The sequence below is a fragment of the Pieris brassicae genome, chromosome 10 (assembly GCF_905147105.1).
Source record: "Pieris brassicae chromosome 10, ilPieBrab1.1, whole genome shotgun sequence".
In the NCBI taxonomy this organism is placed as follows: domain Eukaryota; kingdom Metazoa; phylum Arthropoda; class Insecta; order Lepidoptera; family Pieridae; genus Pieris; species Pieris brassicae.
In genome coordinates, this window is record NC_059674.1 from 2952256 (window position 1) to 2967761 (window position 15506).

The window sequence follows — 15506 nt, forward strand, 5'->3', positions numbered from 1 at the left end:
ACCAATAGTGATCGGTTAAAGACTGACACATCGACATGCCACATTACGAGTGTTGGTTTCGTCGTGAACCACTAATAAAAATAAAACAAATTTAAAACAAAAATCCTTTTAATTGTAAAATATAAATGGAGAATAACATTCTGTTGAAACATAACTGTAATGTTTATGGGTAGCAGCAGTTGCGTATAATCTAATAAAACGTACAATAAACCTGTAAATGTTATCGCTAACGGGCTGATACGTGAAATCACGTGTTGGATCAAAGCAAAGTGGGGCCTTAAGTATTTTGGAGGGGCCCAGTGTGTACTACATTTAGTTACTACAACTATTACTTAATGCATGTTTATTTTTGTTTAATTTGATACACTGCTTTAAAAAAATCTTCGGTAACACATAAAAGCGTTTAATAAATTGAATTCATTATTTAAATAATACATTTGCAATATTCGTTAATGGATGTCGTTCAACTGGCAACACCTTCACCTTCAATAGACTATATCAAATTTTTATCTGTCAACTTGATGGAGAAGTCTATAAATTATGTCAATCGCTGATAACGATTGATGCAAAGATGTCAACACCGAGTTAGGTTAATTATATATATTCGTTTTATTTATGTGTAGATGTCGAATAAACCAAAGACAATGTTACGATTTTGATTTAGCATATAGAATTGTTATATTGTCAATTGTTTATTTTTTTCTTTATTACCAATATAGAATCTGTGCTATGTACCACAAGCAGCAAAACGGTGTTAGTATGAGTTAGGTATATCTGGTGTAAGATCGTTTCTTAGTTGTCCAAGACAGAGTTCATTCAGATATAATTTGTTAGTTCGCTATTTTTGTTAACACCTCTGGTTTAACAAGGTACTTGACGGAATGTCTTAAAAGTGAAATTAGGCTCTATTACATATGAACCACCGTAAAATTAACAAAGGCTTTTTATGGGGCCCGCATAGCATAGTTGGTGCCTACTTATCTAGCTCAATCCGGTCCTGGAAACCACAGTAGCTGCGAGCGACATCGCGTTGCGTGGAAATTACGTGTGAGGCCGTTTCAACTGTTCTACTATTCATAATTTATGAGCATTATTTTTGACGTGTTAACATTATTGTGCATTAGCTTTATGGGAACTTTGACGAAGTATTCAATAGTGTGCTTTTCATATGATAAATTGCACTTTAGCAACATATATTTTCTTTTATAAAATATATACGTAAATGTTGGCTTTTATGGCTTTTTGTAACTCGTAGCTGTGCCTTCGTTTGCAGTTAGCTTGGAGCGGTTATAATTTCTTATTTGTCTAGCAAAGCTCACTCATTAAGATGTCTGCAAGATAAGTAAATAAAAATATTCTCCTAGACTATTCTATTTTCGTCAATATTTGATTGCAAATATTAAAAAGCACAACTGACATATGACTTGACAAATACTGGTTTTTAACATAGGTGAGTTCATGGTATTTTTTCAGTTATTTTAATGTTAATAATTTTCAAAAAATAGGCCTTTGTTTAAATTACGGTATGAAAGAGACCAATAAACTCAATAATGACCTCAGTTGATGCGACGGCAATATATTTTAAGTGGATACTTTTGTAATGAACTAATTACGTTACGATTATAGCAGGCCATGTACCCTTCGCTTGCTGATAAGGTAAAAGAGCTTAACAGGTTTGCTAAGAGCATGTCACCTTGCCCAGGTGTAGGCTTGTCAACCGCAAGACCAACTTTGCGGTTTGCTTCCATTACGGTGTCTCAATCTATTATCGCTCCACATGTATCGATTCATCGGAGCTGAAATTCAAATTACTACTGTGTAACATACAAAACTATATACTAATTCTATATGAATCGCGTTATTATTTTCAATAAAAATTTTAATTGTCCCAAAGGACGCGCTTTACACCTGAACACGTGAATATAATAAAACCGGTGTGTACATTCAAACACATTTGCCAGAAGTTGAAAAATAAATAACAAAATTAATCTATTTGTCAACCCGAAGGGAGAGGATTCCAATTCGTATTAAGACTATGTAAGTTATTGACACAATATATAATTTATGAACTTTTTGTTTTCGAACGATGTTTCCTAATAGTAACAAAGCTTGATTTTTGTGTTTTATTATTGCTTAACATAGTCGTATTTCTTAGGCAATCGCAATAAAACAAAAACGTACAAGAGCTCAACAACGATCTTAAACAATTTTCAAAGTTTGAATTAAATTTGTTAAGCCGTTTGGTCACAATGTTTATTGTTTTTGACACAAAACAACAGATTGTTTGTTAGAAAAATACAATGGATGTTGAAAATTTTACAAGAGACATTACCGTTTTGTGTTAGGCTATTGTGTGAAAAGTAAGGAAATATCTATCTATCTCTGCCCTGCCCTACTTACCTTTTGACCTCTCGCCTCTCAGATGTTTTGTCGCTGTGACCAAAATTATTTATGTAATATGTGCACGCGCAGGTACCTTATACGCGCGTATAAATCTTATATATGATATGGTTATGAAGAGATATGTAAAAATTAAAAACCCAATATGAATTAATAAGTGACGTGATAATAATGGTAGTGGCTTAAGAACTTTGGGGTAGATACACCATTATTACCAATAAATGTAAATTAATACTTCCATATAACAAATAGAATTTTCTTTAACTATAGACAAAATTAAAAACCTCGGAAGCAGCAGTAAGTTTCTTAAATTAACATTGTATTTGATTTTATTCTAAAGACTATTACGTTTTATGTAACAAATATTCGTACGTCATAAAATAATAATTTCCATACAAAATAATCGTCGTATATGAAACATAAAGTAGATTGACTCATTTGTTTATATATTATTTATATGGTTATATATATTAACAATTTGGAATCATGCACAAAATTCATGATGTCGCTGACTGCTCTAGTTCATAAAGTGTCGCTTCGTATGGTTTTTACATTAACCCAATTTAATCAAACTATTGAATGTATACAAAGATACATGTATAATAGGTATAGTTGAGATTGATTGAAATATTCATACGACACTTCTGAAAATCTAAAAATTAAACAATAATATCCTAATTTGTTATGAATTCGACACAAGTGAACGTGCCGTTTTTCCCCGTCGTCTAATATGAATGAATTTGCAATGGTGTTAATGTCGCAATAAAGTAGTTAAATCAGAGAGTTAATTGAATCAATCAAGTCGCTAGCATTTTGATTTAAATAAAGCAGCGTCTAAAACCTTTAACTATCTGTCTGACCGAAAGCCAGCGTTTTGATTAACAATGTAAAACAAGATTCCGCCATGATTATTTCATTTGTTAATGTTATTTCGGTGTGATCGTGAAGAACTGAGAGCTTGGAAATTCCGTGTTTTGCTTTAGTGTAAATGGTTAGGTTAGGTTAGTCATGTTGCCTAGCAACGTTTAGGAAACTCGATAAACGTTTCGTTCACTCACTTGTCTGACGGAATTTGACGGACGAAATGATTGAATATCGATTTTTAATTAACTGTCTAGAGATTCAATTAACTCTCTGATTTAACTACTAAAAAAAAAAAAAATGAGAATGGAATCTCGCTGTTGGCCTTAAGGGCCTTTACAGCTCAGCTCGGGCTGTTTTGGCGAGCGTAGCTCGGCCAGAATGGCGTTTTATCCCGCGGCTAGCGCAAGGGCGTCTCCTGTGAGACTCGAACCTCGGCTTGGGCCGTCGCGGGGCGGTCAATCGCCTGAAGGGCAGGACGGAAGCTCACTGTAGTGAGCGAAGTGCGAAGTAAAGGTCCTCGCCTTCCCCGGTGAAGGCGGTTTTTTACCCTAATCTGTGATTGGCTATTTTTATTATTGGCCGCGTGGGCGGCATTTAATTTATTGTTTGCTACAGTAATTGGATCGTCCGGATCCGTTAGTATGTGTCGGGGCCTCCTACGAGCCTTTTTTGTCGGGATGATTTAACTACTTTACTGCCACGTATATATATACTCTGTAAGTACAGAAAACCCCAGAAATTACTAAGGTTAACCCTGGTGCCTGAACATTACAACAAATGGAGAGAAAAATTTACAACTTTACAATTTTATACCTTATACATATTACATCTATCTGAAATTTATGGAGCCAAACATCCCAGGTTGGCTAAAAGATACATTTTAAGGGTACCCTTACAATGAGTGTTATTTTAAGATTTGAGGGTAAATAATTAACAAGACGCGGAACGATATTGACGTTGGCATTTCTCCGTATACATTATTTGCGTCATCTTGTAGGTTACTTATAGTCCATGTTCGTGTTAAATGTTCGACACTGCCTCTCAGGGCAGTGTCGAAATGTTTTCCTTGAGAAGATAATATCGAACTTGTTCATAGATCCATAGTCCACAGTGTCTAAATAAACTAAGAACAGTACTGATGTTTAAATAAGAGTTTGACATTGTACGCTTCTAAAGCGGGTTACATTTTGATAACAATAGCGTGGTATGGAAGGCATTGTACCAATTTCACATTATGGAATGATAATGCATGGTAAAGTTTCGTAGCGTGCACATACCATTGAATACATGTTTACGTATTCCTGTAAACGAACCGTTGTTTGACTTTCATAACTTACATTTTAAGTTCGTCTAAGCGTACGTATTCTTGAACACTATAAATAATATGTATAAAACGGTATCACTTAATTAAATCAAACGATAAATCCAATTTTTATTGTAGTTACTGTTAAAATATCCAAAATTAGTTAATAATTTCTGCTTCGAATTGTAAACCTTCGGGGATTTCAAATACGGTAATAAAATATTTCCCGAATCCAAATATGCGAAATGTCATTCATGTTTGTTTGTTATAACTTTCAATTGTGGTAAATTGTCAAGCGTCATTATTTTATCTGTGTATAAGGTACGCGTAAATAACTCAAGTGAATTTCTATACAATATGTTCTCATTTTAACAATTTTATCAATCCATTATCTTTAATGAAATAATGATTACCAGAAAACAAACAAGTATGGAACATCTGAAGCCCAGATCTAAAAGCTATCACCTTTATGTATCTGTCTCGTGGTCATTTGATGTTTCTAATAGGCTAGTAGGTGAGTTCTGTGCCTGACGCACGCCATCGACCTTTTGGGTTAAAGGCATGCCGGTTTCCTCGCTATATTTTCCACCACCGTACGAGCGAGTGTTATAAGCCCACATAGAATCCGTCCATTGGTTCCCAACCGGGGATCGAACTTACGAACTTAGGTGGCGAGAGCATTACACTAGGCTAACACGTCTGTGATTAATCAAGAAAAATGAATACAGAATGTATAAATAAAATCGTTATGTGTCGATGTCATGGTTTAAGGTACAAGTACGATCTAAATTTCTTTCACATTTATTTTATAACTATTGTATATATATAAATCCTTATGTATATCTATAGTAATCTTACTTTAGTAGCTAGCAGGAATATTTATGCGAGTTGTACTATTGTGACAAAAGAGGATGCTTACACTGGAGGGTTAAGGCATTATCTCTCGCGCTTGACCGAGCTTCGATCAGTCTCGAAGACTCCTAAGCCTTGTTAGGGTCTAATGACATGAGAACAACTGAGACATCTTATCTAAGCTATTACGGTATACTTGAAAAGGTGATTGCCATAAAGATTCTCAGGAAAGTAACACACTTTTTCTAAAGAAATCGTACTCGTATTTTAGTATACGAATAGCGTTTTATCGATTAGGAACAGTAATTTGAATATAGAACTCGTGTAATAGATTGTTTAAAATTCCGTTATTACTAAACAAATAAAAATTTACTCTATTTTGTTGGTATAATCTGTGGTAGTTTTCTTACGGGTCTCTTTTTTTTCTTCTTTTTCGGTTTGTGCCAGCCAGCGTCAAGTATAAAGTTGTCTCTTTAGACTTGACATGTGAAGTTCTTAAGTAATTTCCTGGCTTTGAGATTAATTGCTGGCCATATTTTAATTATTATTACAATAACACTTAATAACTTAGCAGGAATATAACAATTACTTATGTATTAGTGCCATCTGCGCAGATTTCCTAAGTGTTATTCGGTGATTTAATAATGGTTTCAAATTGATAGATACCACTAACTATAACATACAGGTCGCCCATTTAAAATAATGATTACGTCTATCTGCGATGTGTGAGACATGTGTGACCAATGACTCAATAATTTAATACTCAAAGAACATTTCTTCTGAAATAATTTTGTATGACAGAAATAAATTTTGTACAGATTATTAATTTGAGTGATGACCTTCACAGAATCTCATGGAAGTGGGTGTGGGAAGACAACGTCGTACATATTTTAAACGGGTACGCCTCCATTCGCACAAAGGCGTAATTTATTGTACCGCGTGGAGACGGGCTGCTGAGTTATGTCTCAGCGATAGCGACGCTTTTAACTATCTAATGGAGCGATTTACTGAGAGCACCTTGTGCCTATTTACCCGTATTTACAATGGGGCATGCATTTAATTGGTAGCGATGATTTGTTGTAACCTTAGTTTAAGCTATTCATTAGTATTGTAGAAAATTCAACATAATATTACTTATTAGCCATAATTATTGTATAGGCTAGATTGTCATTAATATAAAGTAGCACTTTTTGTGAGCTTTATTGTATAAAAAAAACGAATAACATAAGGAATTTAGTATTTATTTATGATGGAACAAACAGGCAGTAGGATCACCTGATGTTTTGTAACAAGCCCATGGACACTCGGATTGTCAAAGAGCACGGCGTTTCTGTTGAAAGCCTAGTGGTTAAGCGTATGATTGTCAACTATCTTGCTTCCGAAACCCAGAAGCGGTCGAATTATTTTGTCTATTAGCTTGTACGGATAACAGGAGGACAAATTCGTAACTGGTGTGTCTTAGATCCCTACTGTAAAGTAAATAATTAAAAATGTGTGTGTGCGTTTTTTTCGAAAAATTATCTGCAACTTTACACAAATTGGTTAAATAAAGTTTAACAATTTTATCATAGACATGAAAAAAAACAAAAAAATATTCATTGGAATTACGATTAAAATAAACCCTTTGATTTTCCTGATTACTTTAATATATATATCTCATTACATCATTTATAACGTCACTATAGAGTGTTAGAAATAAATAAGGCTGCAATAGAAAAACGGTCAAGTCGAGTGGTGGGAGTAAGTATGCCCAAATGACATGCTATCCCTACTCCGCTGGAGAAAGTACTCCTCGAATCAACTGTGCTAGGGACATGAAAAAAATGGCTCGTAACGGAAGAATGTGACGCGCAACGCAAAAATGTGACGCGTAACCGAAAAATGTGACGGTATTTTTTACAACGCCGATAAAGAAGTTTCACTTCAAAAATATGATTGATTTCTGAGTCAAAACCCAAAAAAGATTTAGCGCCTATTTATGTACGTAATTTATTGCGTTTACATTTTTCTCCAAATCAAATAAATTAATGAAATGATAATCTACTTAGTCAGACAGTAGGATTGTATTTCCATTTCTGTATTTAAAATTAATATTGGCTTTACACATTTCACAGAAAATTTCAAGTTGTTCACGCGAAACGACAACTTTCAACATAAATAATTAAAATGTCATAATTGTGTTTTAAATAGAGTTCTTTTATAAATGCATTATACATTTGGATTGCATAAGCTTTCATGCTTGGCTTATAAATAAATTGAGCATCATACAGAGACCGTCACGGGCATCGTACACCAGAAACTACTACTACTATTAGTATTGGAAGATTTTGCACGATTAGGCTACAAGTCGCGCCGTGATGATCATATGTATGTAGTATGTATAGGTAACCAGGTTCTATGATAAATCTATGGTCCGCGTAAATGCTCTTTTGTTTTTGCTTTGGATGATGGAAAAGTGTTGATAAATATAAACGCTCATAGTCAACTTAACATAAATATGTCTAAAGATAAAATTAACATTCGGCAACTGATTTATTAAGAGAATACGTATATTTTCTTTGTATAACAAAAGCAATTGTTTTAGATAGTGAAAAAGATGGTGGTTACGACCATCGGGAGCTGGGGGCGAAAGTTTTTCAATAAAACATTGCCTTAAGAGACAACATTTCAATGGAGCGGGCGTTGTTTACGGCTGGCTCGCCGCCCACCGTCTCCTCAAGGCTCACTGCAAAACAATCTAATCTAAAGAAATTGATCAAATTCTGCTCACATAGTGTTAGTAATACGTCACGACTAGGCATGATATCGACTGTGAATAATTATGACTTTATTGGAATTCGGATGAAAATACTTCCAAATAGTGAAAACTTGTTTTTGTAGACTATAAACCTGGTTGTTTAAAAACTGTTTATATATACAAGGAGGTCAAAATATGTTTGTTATGTTTTTAAAGTCTTCTGTAATAAAACTCGATGTAATGATTTCGCAATAGGAAATGCATAGATACTCCATCTAAATAATAAACAATATTCCTAGTCTTATCAACTTTTTAAAATCCTTTTAAAAAGTAGGTATTTTAAGTTTGATAGCACAAAAATCCAAAAATAATAGAGCAGTGTTGGCCTAGTGGCTTCAGCGTGCGACTCTCATCCCCGAGGTCGTAGGTTCGATCCCCGGCTGTGCACCAATGGATTTTCTTTCTATATGCGCATTTAAAATTAGCTCGAACAGTGAAGGAAAACATCGTGAGGAAACCGGCTTGCCATAGACCCAAAAAGTCAACGGCGTCAGGTCCAGAAGGCTAATCACCTACTTGCCTATTTGATTTACAAATGATCATGACACAGATACAGAAAGCTGAGGCCAGACCTAGAAAGGTTGTGTATTTATTTTGTTTAGCACAAAAATCCATTGAATATTTAAGATTTTCTATAGAAATAAAAATTTAAATTCTAATTTTGCTAACACGTACAAAAATGTTCAGTTTGTTTCATTTGAATAGTGTTTCAGGCTTTTGTTGAGCCGTTTTGCATTGTAGGTCAAGTGCAATGCTCCGAGATTGCCGCGGGGATACGTCAGCCATTTTACCTTCTATTTCCGTCATAGATTCTTAAGTTGCGCTTGTTTTGAATATAATGAAATGTCAACAATTGTCTACAATGCATTCCAATTTTGAATTTTTTACAGGAGTAAAGAAATCCAGCTTTTAATGTTTTGAAATTCAATGTTTATTTTTCTTAATACCAGATTAGAATCAATATCTACATTGATCACTTCGTTTTTATAGTTATTAACAGATGGCGCTGTGCTTACGGTCGCTAAGTGTAAAACCCGATAGCGAAACGTTGTCACAGAATGTATGGCATTGAACATTAATTTTGAAATGTAGATTATCTGTAAAAGGTCAAAAATATTAATATTTATTATTTGTTAGTAATATAATAAAAATATTATATTTCAAAATGAAGAGTGTCACTTTGAAAAAACATAATACACCAAATAGTGTATTGTGTCATGCTTCGTGAGTTGCGTGCCGTCAAAAGTCACAAAAGCGACAAATTAACCGAATGTTAAGTGAATCGGTTAAGTTAATATTAATGAAAAGCAATATAATTTACGTTCAGTTGTCCGAAACTAATAAATGACCGACAAGTTGTAATGGATTGTAATAATTGATTCCAACATTGGTCATTAGAAGAAACAATTAGGTCGATAGTGGATTAGGTACCGAGGGTGATTGCGTGGCGGAACGAGGTATTTGTGTCACATCGTGCGATCGATTCGCCGCTCCTAGCCAATTACAGCCGATACACGGCCAAATATTGTTCTCAATACCCGATACCCGGGGTACGCTGGAGCTCCATACATGCGGTGCGCGTTGTTGGCGTTCCTCTAATGTATCGAAGCTATTTCAATTTTGATTCTGGAACTGGAAATCAAATTAATTATACGTAATTAGGAATAAATTAGATGTTCTTTATTTTAGTACAGAGAGCAAATGCGCAGGAGGCTCAGCAGGAGGCCCTGATGTAGAATAAATACAATATTTCTAACGTTACGAAAGGAGTAGGATTGGCTTAGTGGATTAAGCATAAGAACTGTGGTTACATATACAAGATCAAGAAATACCAAATCTGAGGCCTAACCAATAAACATTTATTTATTATATGTATATTTCTTCTTGTTCTTCGCTTTCTTCCAACTTCCATTAGTCTCACGCGGCGACTGCGCCGCCTCGTGCGCTGAAGAACGTAAAATAAGACGCTATAAGCTATATATGATATATAACCCCGAGTTTATACATTCCCTCTAAACTAGACTTCACGTTATAGTGTTAGCGAGCCCCAACGCAAGTTAATTTTGAATTTACTTATGTTGTGTGTTACACCTGGACTTGTATAGGATTAGTCATCTACACATTATTTAAAAAATATAATTATTTTTGCTATTTATACTAATTACAGCATGCCTGAAACACTGAACAATGGTTTCCATTTTTAAATCTATAAGTTACCCCAACGTCAGAATGCGACACTGTAGCGTTTCGTAGCGTATACGTAGCATGTGCTACGGAATTCCCCATCATCATATACAATTATTAAACTGTATGTTATGAAATGTAAATGAGTTTATGCTATTGAAAGGAAACAGTAATAACGCAAAAAAACTAATTTGATTTCGTCTAATATATGTACTTACGATGCGTTTTTTTGCATGTAATCTCAATTTTAGAATGAAATTTTTATTGTGACACATAGACGCTACACACATACATATTACAATTATACAGAGTGATGACATTGTAATAATAAAAACACTTTCATGGCAGAAAAATGGTTGTGACAAAAATGATCTAACGATCTCACACAACCGAGCCCTTGTTGTGAGTAACTACATTACAATTATACAGTACATGGTGTATGTTTCATTATGAAGTAGTCATAGTGTTACATCTATTCAAACAAAAGTTGCGTAAGACCTTAAGTATGCGTAAATATAATATATTTAAATAAAACGTAATATAAACGCGAACTCATTACATTTATACCATAACTCAACATTTTCATTGACGCAGTCATAGTCAGAGACCATAGCTGAAAAGCGTTTACACAAATTGAGATAAACACAACCTGTAAGTTTGAATAAAAGAATGATACTGTGTTCGAAATGCATACAAAGGGAACTTTAATGTCAATAAAATACTTAAAATATAAATTCAATAACTTTTAACAATACCTGTCTGAACAGTACATATTAAATGGATTTCGTTCACACATATTTGTGGAAGCACGTACATATAAAGCTAGATAAGCTGTTCACTGAAGTGCGGATCTGATATCCAGAGCTTTTCCTTCAGTTCGGAATTTCCAATGGCGCATTTTCTTTCTAAATTAAATTTTACATACACAGTCTTTTACTTAGGTCTGCATTTCATATTATTGTGAACAAATCGTTAAAGTTATCACTGATGAGCGTGACTTCACTTGTAATGTTCATTTAACACAAATAAAAATTAATTTATTCCAACCGCTAAGCGTATATACAACTTCTCGGCCTTAGTCGAGAATTTGTCCTTTCGGTCGTAGGAAGGGCATATCTACCTTTCTCCACACATTTATCGTTTCCAAAAAATTATCTTCAGTTGTCATTGGTGACTTTAGTTTGACTAGATTTTAAGTAATTTAGATTTTAATTTTACAAAAAGGGAAATCGTCATTCTAAATATATAATCAAATTGTCTAGTGAAATATAATCGAATTAACTAAGGTCTGCCTGGGTGTACGTACGTATCTGTATTTGTGAGTATGACATAGTTTGTGTGTGTATTGTATATTTTCACGTTCATGATGAGGTTATATGGGTTTCATTATAGTTGCCAAGAATGGTGAAGCTAAGTTTATTTAAGCAAGATATTTATTGCTTGTTTAATTTAATTAAAAAATCTCTTCAATCTTACTCTTATTCGTGCACTTAATAATTACTTTAACACTACTTACCAAAAAGGCTTTGCTAAATTGTGAAGGAACTATGCATGTAGTTACTACTAACGACTCTTTGACACTTAAGGGTCCTTGGCGCTGGGCCCTCGCGTCTTTTTCAAGTGCACAACTTCCAGGATATACTGTGCATACACAAAATGCTAATAACACTGATAACTAATATATTTAATAACTGTTCTTATTATCATGACATTATTATAATTAACATAAAATTGATTATTAATATAAAAATAACTTAATACTGCCAACAAACTAAAGTAAAGCTAACAAAACACAATAACTAACTTTAAAATGTAATAACTAGACAGCGTTCCCCCTTTGAGTAGCTAAACTAATTCTTTGTCCAAGGTACCTGCCTGTTCGGTCTCATATGATGTCGACTAACCTTTTTGCTATTTCCTTATAAAGCCTTATAGCGCTAGGTCCCCACGGACCAAGGGTCTCGACAACGAATGATACAAAATCATATTCGGAGCCTAGACCCTTGTATTTGCATACATATATCAGATATATAGATTGTTTTTAATGTTATAAAGCTAGATAACATGTTCTTATCGTTTTTTTTGTATTGGATAGTCCTTTAAAAGGCTTTTAATACGCTACAACCGCGGTGCGGCAAATGCATGCGGTGAAATAGCATGGCAGTGATTCGTTAATGGAGCGCCAGTGGATGAACAAGCTAGTCTCTGACTTGGATCATATAAAAGTCAGATAGCTATGATATGGTCTTGCTTATACGATGACGTATTGTTTGTATCACTTACTTTGCTATGTCCCTTATCTGGGGTAAATGTAAAAATTTTATTGTCTTGCATGTTGGTCCGCCACTAGATTTTTATTGCATAGTCTAGCTACCTAAGATTGTATTCAAAGATTCGCCTACTCAGAATCTATTCTAAAGTTAATTTAAAATTCATGTTTATGTCGTAAATACTTTGAATCCATAGTTGCTAGTAAATTAATGATAATTTTGAACAATTGAACCTTCTCAATTATTTATGCTACTCTGTGCTACATTGTGTTTAACAAGCTTTCAACTGTTTCGAACAGGTTATTAGGAATTGGAAGTTGTATTTTGAACAGCAATGAAATACGATATTCAAATTACTAAAAACTATCTTTGTGTGTCTGTAATTATATTATTAACGTATCAATTAATTAAATAGTATATCTCGGATCTCCACTTGCTACGGTCCACTCTCGTTTCATGTACTTTCATGACTTTCTCCACGTATGCTTGGTTATGGCTACTTTTAAATTGTACATCCCTTTTCTTGTACATCTCAAATTTGGTCCAGGTATGTTTGACAAGGCCTACTCAATCCGACATCACCATTCACAGTCACCCAGTATATTGTACTTATCAATTGCTTTCCACTCATCCGTTCTACATGAATAATAAACAAACATTTTTCTCTAAGATACGCGAGTTTCGTAACGATATTTTTATTAGCGGTAAATAGAAAAAAAAAACAATTGGCACGAGTTATTGGCTATCACGTTTTTTTTATTTTTTTTTGTAAACCGCATAATAGAAAAATATTAAAAACAAACGAAGTCTACCTTATGTAACAATTTGTTTACCAACATCACTATGATGCATACGCTTACGTTGACCGTGAGTGACGTAAAGCATCCTATGCTTCGGCTAGAAGAGTGAGTGCTCTTGACTTATGCGCTGAAAATGCCATGTTTGTGAATTATGTATGAGCTTGATACTTTCCCCACCCATTTTTGACTGATTTAAGTTTCAATAAATTTTACAACAATTTTAAATTATCACAACACGTATCGCTAACTTTAGTTAGTAATATAATCATAAAGTTTTAATTTAACTAAAATTTTAATATGGCAATACCGACTTTTGAGCTGAGTCTGTGGTATAATAATAGTCTGTGGAGGGAGCTGACAAGTGGTGGATTTTTTATCATTGTTGATATTAACGGTTTTAAAGGTATTATTTGAATCACATTAACGAGTATAACCATTAGGAATAAATTGTAAATTGTGATTAGTTTTCTTTGTTCACCGGCCACCGATATACTGTTTATGTTAAAATTGTAATTGCGTGTGGTGAATAATGATAGTCACAAATGAAAGCTCAGTTTCAATTTATTGTCTTATATATCAATATTAGGGTTAAAGTACACTAATGGTGTGGTTGGTCTTTATGTCATTGAATACCTGAAATAACATTATAGCACATGTGTCATGTTAATGCATAAATCAATAATTATATTTAATTATTATTGATAAATAATAATAACATTTTATTTTTTTATTGACACTTCGCCTCAGTAATACAGAAATTCAGCACAGTTAAAACAATTAACTAAAAGGAGGGTAACTATCGGCCTTATTGTTTTATGTGATCTCTTCCAGGCAACTGTGATAAAAAATTAAGAGAGCGCAAAACTACATAAGATATAAAATTACTTGAACAAAAATAATGGGACAAAACAAAGCAATTATAACATGTGGACAATGAAAGGGAAAGAGGTCTGGGCCTCAGATTACTGTATCTATTTCGTATTTTTTTTTCTGATCAGCCTTCCGTGCCCGAAACGTTTTCTTGTTGTTCCCACGAGAATGTAAGTGCGTGCTCCTATTTCACCATGCCTATTCTGATAGGGGACAAATCTGTGTGTTTTTTTTTAGAATTAATTACTTGGCGATTAAAAAGCGTGGCGGAGAGTTGATTGCCAATTCCGTTCTACGCCCTTGATTTGAGAACTGGCAGGAAAATTAGAAACATTTATTTTGTATTTCTTGACTGACGCTTATAAGGGAATTGTGTTACCTAAAATACTAAATGATTTTTAATTTCAATTTGAAGCAAGCCGTCGATTTTTGATCTGTAGTAAATGTATAAAATTCGTAGCAAAACTAAGTAATCAAATCAGTATTTTAATTTCTAACCCAAAATCTTTAAACAATCTATTATTCTATGGTATCTCATCTGTCACCTAACGATAAGTCTCTTAATGTATTTCATTTTCAAAACATGTTCCCAGAAACAAAGCATTAACTCGCGCTGAAGATTTTTTAATAATGGTTTCGACTATTCGAAGTTTATAGCAATAATGAAGCAGATAAATTTCCGCTGAAATTTATTGCTGATTCGCGTCGTAGGTACTGTTGTTATTTCAGCCGAGTGACTTGGATGAAGTGAAATAAATGAAACTATGTTACACACGCGATTGAACAAATATTTCATCAGCTTGTACACCCGAAGGAATTCCCAAAATCATTGTGCTCATAACATCTTTTATACGGACATTAATGGGAATTTGATAATTTTTGATTCAATATATTGAGCAGACCGCACGAAAATTACCACGCGTCAGAATATTAACATGACTCTGGGGATGCATAATCTGATATCACGATGTCATTTCACATGTTACACACTAATTCAATGGGAATCCAGTTAGTTGTACGGCTAATAAAACTCGTAGTATGTGTTTTTTGGACTGTTGGTTAATTAAAATATATATATATTACATAGTAATCAAAAGTAATCGTAATGTACTAGATCAGGTATCTAGAAAGTTGAAGTACCAAATTTAGAAGTCACTAAGACAACA

The 15506-nt window shown here is 33.8% G+C and overlaps 1 long non-coding RNA gene across 1 annotated transcript; it reads left to right on the forward strand.

Annotated features, from left to right (window-relative positions):
• The first annotated feature begins 1005 nt into the window (after positions 1-1005).
• On the forward strand, positions 1006-6914 carry LOC123715228. The gene is made up of 3 exons (XR_006754405.1): positions 1006-1450; positions 1895-2037; positions 6267-6914. It is a non-coding gene; the product is annotated as an uncharacterized LOC123715228 (long non-coding RNA).
• The last annotated feature ends 8592 nt before the right edge of the window (positions 6915-15506 follow it).